At 37.1% G+C, this 5166-nt stretch overlaps 1 pseudogene; it reads left to right on the top strand.

The window, feature by feature from the left end:
* The first annotated feature begins 4462 nt into the window (after nt 1-4462).
* LOC112474629 lies at nt 4463-4581 on the top strand (annotated as a pseudogene).
* The last annotated feature ends 585 nt before the right edge of the window (nt 4582-5166 follow it).

Here is a 5166-nt window from a genome sequence, read left to right on the forward strand (position 1 = left end):
TTTATCTCAGTTCTACAGATGAGGAAACCAAGTCTCAGAGAAACTATGAATCTGTCACAAGGTATCGTGGCCAGCAAACAGTAGAGATTCACATTGTCTGGATCTCAAGACCCTTATACACAAAGCTCAAAGACTTAATGAGATGTTCTCTAAACAAAGGTCATAAAAAAATAAATGACAACATCAAAGTTGCTCATCAAAAGTTGTGGAAAATTCTGTTGAAACAAATAATACGTATATTTTGTCACAGAGTAGAATGGAAAAGAGCTCGCTGAAATTCCAGTGCTGAAAGGAGTGGGCCAATCCTTTCACTGACTGAGCAACCTCCTCAGATAGCTTCTGCAAGAGCACAATGTGAGGTCCTCATTCTCTCACATCCTGCTAGAGGTGGGAGACACATGACTTGGAAAGCTTAATGCCAGACTCTCTTGCAATTTCCTAAAACCTCTAACTTTACAATAAATGTGAAGAGTTTTCTATGCTACCACCTTTTTAACTTTATTCTCTTTAACCAAGCAAAATCTTTTACACATTTGTGAACAAGTATGCCCTCATATAAACACACTTGTATTACACAGAGGGACTGATTTCCATCTTTGAAATATAACATTTAAGGTACTCAGATTATCATCAAGCTCTTCTTTCTATGTGAATTATTTTTGACATAAAGGTCGAATAAAGATACAAAAGACAACTATTTTAAATTACAATGTATTTTGTGAGGGTTTTTTTCCAGCTTTTGTGATTTATGTCTCCTTTTAATTCTGAAAGGGGATCTTCCCACTTGGTTACAGATTTCTTCAATAGATGGGGAAAAGGAATTACTTTTCTTTATCTTTGTTAATCTCCGTGTCCCACCCAGCAAGCACAATGTTTGAAAGAAGCAAATAACAAATATTTGACTAACTGAATTTAATTTTCCTAATATTTTTTTCTTGCTTGTCCATGGTAATCATTATCCATGGAAAACTATTGTCCTGAACTATCAGTAGATATGTTTTATAATTTTTACCTACATAGTAAAGATTCTCAGAGAAAATACATTTATGGTCTCTTTATCAAGAGGCAAAAGAAAAAAAATCTAAGTTGATAACAAACCTATCAGAGCTCTAATAGAAGCAAGAGGGGCTGGTATAGAGCAGACATCTCCAAAAAAAAGTGCTGAATGAATGTTAATGAAAGATTAAAGGTGGATGTTTAGGGTACTAAAATCACTTCCATAGGGAAGCACTCCTGATTAGTTTGAGGGCCTTGTAACAGAGAAATACTTAGTATTTGGGTCTTTCATTTCTATGTCAGAGGAATGAAGGATCAAAACCAGAAAGTTTCTGGTCTTTTTCAAGACATTTTTGCTGTAAAATTGATTATCTTCTCTAGTTTAATTATAGATTATATTAAAATATAAATGTGTATATTGTTTAACACAGGTTATTTTCATAGAACAAGCTTAATCGTGATTTATTCTCGTCATTGTGTTTACACAGGACTAGCTTTACTCTCTGCCTCTAAAACCTAACATTACCATGTAGTGCTATTACCCAAATTTTATTATTGTTCTTTAAAGAAACAGTCCAAACTGAAATGGGTGTTATAAAAATCATTAGTATTCCCTTTGTTGTTAAGAGATGTTCCTGAAAGATATAGCTCCACAGTCAAAAAAACTGGAAAATTCTGCTACTCTAGCCTTCCTCTGAGAAAGCCATATTTCAGTTAAAAATTCTAACTAAGCTTAACTCATCACTTCCCCAAAGCATTTGACCATGGAAACATTTTTCAAATAACATCTATTAACAAGATCCCATGGAATCTTGGACAATAAGGTTAAAACAATCCTCTCTCCCTTCTTTTAGTAAAGGGCAAAGGTTATTCCAACCATCCAAATTAAGCCTGTAGAATCAGGTGCATGAACAAATGATTGAGTTACCAGAGACAGGGGGTGAAGAAAAACTATAAACCTAACTCAAAATTTGTACACCAGGTCCGGGCACTCAGGAAAATTGACTTAGCTATGAACAGGCCAGTGAAATACTAATTCTGAGAGGTAGAAAGAGATCTAGACTTTAGGTAACACTTGTGAAAAGAGAAATGGACAGCTGATACCTCAGTTGATTCTCTTTGCACATAAGACAACAATAATTAGTTCAGGATACAAAGGAAGCCTCCATGCCTGAAGAACAACTGGTCTCAACGGAACAAAGCAAAGAACAGGGTATCTGTCACCAAGCTAAGGTGTAGGATTGAGTTATAATTCCACAAAGGAGAAAAGACTCCTAGAAATTGTGTCTGTTCAAACAAACGCTTTAACGTCATGAGGCAAACTCATTAGAGAGCATGACCAAAACTGGGTAAGAGAGAACATCATCTAAAAGGCAAAATTGGCACTCACAGTTTGTGCCTGACACACCTAGTTCCCGGCAAGATTAGCTAAAGTTAACTCTGGAATTGGTAAAGATGATCAGCAAAGTAGTCACTGAATCCAAAATCCGGGAAGGTAGCTAGATTCCAAACTGCCCAAGATGGCAGGGCCAATACTGTTGATAGACACTCTCTGCCTCTGGAAGAACAGGCTCATGTGGTAAAGACTCAGCATAGCTTGAGACACCAGTGGTTCTACCCCTGAGAATATCAAAAGGCAGAGGTAGGAAACATGAGGTAAAGGTTAACATTTTGAGGTTGCCATTCATTTCTTAGGAAGAAATGGGGGGAAAAAGTTACTATGATTCAGAAAAGATTGGGAGTCCTGTTCCTCTCATCTTTTCTTTCTAAACCATTTCTATTCTTTCATCTCTATGGTTCCCATTCTGTTCTTAAATGACAAAAAAAGAGAACTAAAATATTGCCTTCTCCCAAATTATTCATACAAGGGAATGGAACATCTCAAAAGCAGTCTGTCATATGCCATTCTAGAAGAAAACCCTATTCTGTGGAATCACTGACATATCATGCTTACCAGGTCACCTGTTTCTACTGTCCTTCATTTAACTTTGCACTCATTTATTGCCTGCCTACTATAACCTCAGCACAGTAAAGAAACAAAGGGAGAACCAAAGTAAATGCATGGCTCCAGAAAAATTAGAGTCTATTTAAAGAGACAGGAATTTATGAAAGAACTTATAATTAAGTGCTAAATAGTCTCCTCATTATTAATTGTGAAGAGGTGAGAAATTCCTTCAGAAAAAGCAAACATAGAAACCTTAGAAGTTACAGTAGAAATTCACTTATCTTCTGCTGGTACATCCACTTTTATAAAAACATTAATATATTTCCCTATATTCTATAATCCAGATTGCAAATGTGGGAGAAATAAGAAAAGGAAATAATCATTATAGGATAGAATAGTAAGAAAGAGCTTTATGAAAGGTAATACTGGAGATAAGCCTTGAAGGAAGAGCAAAAGACATTACAGGAATGGGAGACTGAAAAGAGTGTGGCATGTGCAAAAGACAAAGCAGATATTAGCAGATGTATCATTTGGGGGATTTTAGAGTCAACAATAGATGGAACCAAATTAAGGAGAACTGTACATAGAAGAGTGGGGAGGAGGCTGCACAACTGTAAGTTGTTAGGGATAAACTCACAGGACCATTGAATCAGAGACACAATTTTCATTAACTTCACAAATCATCTGAAAAAATTTTCAGTATCCATTGTGATCATACAGCTACTGCCAGAAAATTTCCAGTGAGAGAAAGGAAATTTGCCATCTCCCAAGAGGAAGAGAGCTCCAATTGTTAGAACTGTCTTCTTTATGAAGTTATCATTGTTCTCTTAAACTGATCTGTGTAGATGTATAAAGATTTTTAAATATATCATCCCACTTTAACATGCTGGATTGTAAGTGCCAAGAATAAGTTTATGCTTATGGCACTGCTCAGCAGAATACATCAGATGGTGACTGTCAATTCCAAGGAGCTCCTAACCCATGGCTCCAGACCCACTTCAGTCCAAAAGACTCCTAGAAATTGTGTCTGTTCAAACAAACGCTTTAACGTCATGAGGCAAACTCATATCCAAACCTCTCCAGGCTGCTCTGAATTGGACTGGGTTTGGAATCATGCAAGACTACATTAGGGTTTCCCCGAAATGGAGTCTCATCTCAAGAAGTGGAAGATAAAAGCAGCCTTTGGCCAAACTATATCTGATGACAACATTCATGGACCGCATAATTTCTCCTGCTGCAAGAAGAATGTGGTTCTACTAAGGACTCTGTTGGGGACTCTGAAACATGTCAGAGTTCATAGCATGTCCCTTCCATTACTCTTCCACAACCACAGAAAATAAACAAATTTCTACTTTAATTAAAAGAGAGGGTTTTTTTTTTTTTTTTTTTTCATTTTTATTCCTTAACTCTCGTCCATAAGGAGTCCCCACAGCATGGCACTGAAAATTCACTTGCTTCGCAATTTCAATTTTCCTACTACTGAATCAACTATTCCCTAAACCATAGAAATAATTAGTTGTTGTCTATGGCCATGCCACCCCGAACACGCCCAATTTCATCTGATCTTGGAAGCTAAGCAGGGTCGGGCCTGGTTAGTACTTGGATGAGAGACCACCTAGGAATACCAGGTGCTGTAGATGTTTAAAAAGTAATAATAATAAATAAAAATAATTAGTTGTTGGGGAGAGAGAGGATCAAATATACCACAGTAGTCCCATCACAATCACATAAAGCAGGGTTTTTCGACCTCAGCACCACTGACATTTGGGGCTAGATAATTCTTTACTGTGGAGGATGTATCGTAGGATGTTTAGCAGCACCCCTGGCCTCTTCCTACTAGATGCCAGGAGCACTTTCCCTCTCCAGTCATGAAAATCACAAATACCAGCAGACATTGCCAAATATCCCCAGTCCCTGGTTGAGAACCAGTAGTATAAAGTCTTGGTTAAAACCTACTCTAGGCTCTATATTCCAGGCACATTTCTAAAGTGGTGGTGGCTACCATTTCTGGCTTACATCCACATAAAATCTGCTGTTTATTTCAATCTCTTTAGAGAAAAGTGTGAACACTCTGTTTCTTGACAAATGACTTTGATTATTAGGTTGTACCATAAAATGCATCAAAGTACAAAGACAGAGCTTTAGCTTCGCTGTCAAGACAACCGCTGCCTCTTCAAGCAAAAAGAAAATCAAAGACTTGTAGGATGCCAGTTGAGTCTGAACCT

The sequence above is a fragment of the Pteropus alecto genome, unplaced genomic scaffold (genome assembly GCF_000325575.1).
Source record: "Pteropus alecto unplaced genomic scaffold, ASM32557v1 scaffold7, whole genome shotgun sequence".
NCBI classification, from domain to species: Eukaryota; Metazoa; Chordata; class Mammalia; order Chiroptera; family Pteropodidae; genus Pteropus; species Pteropus alecto.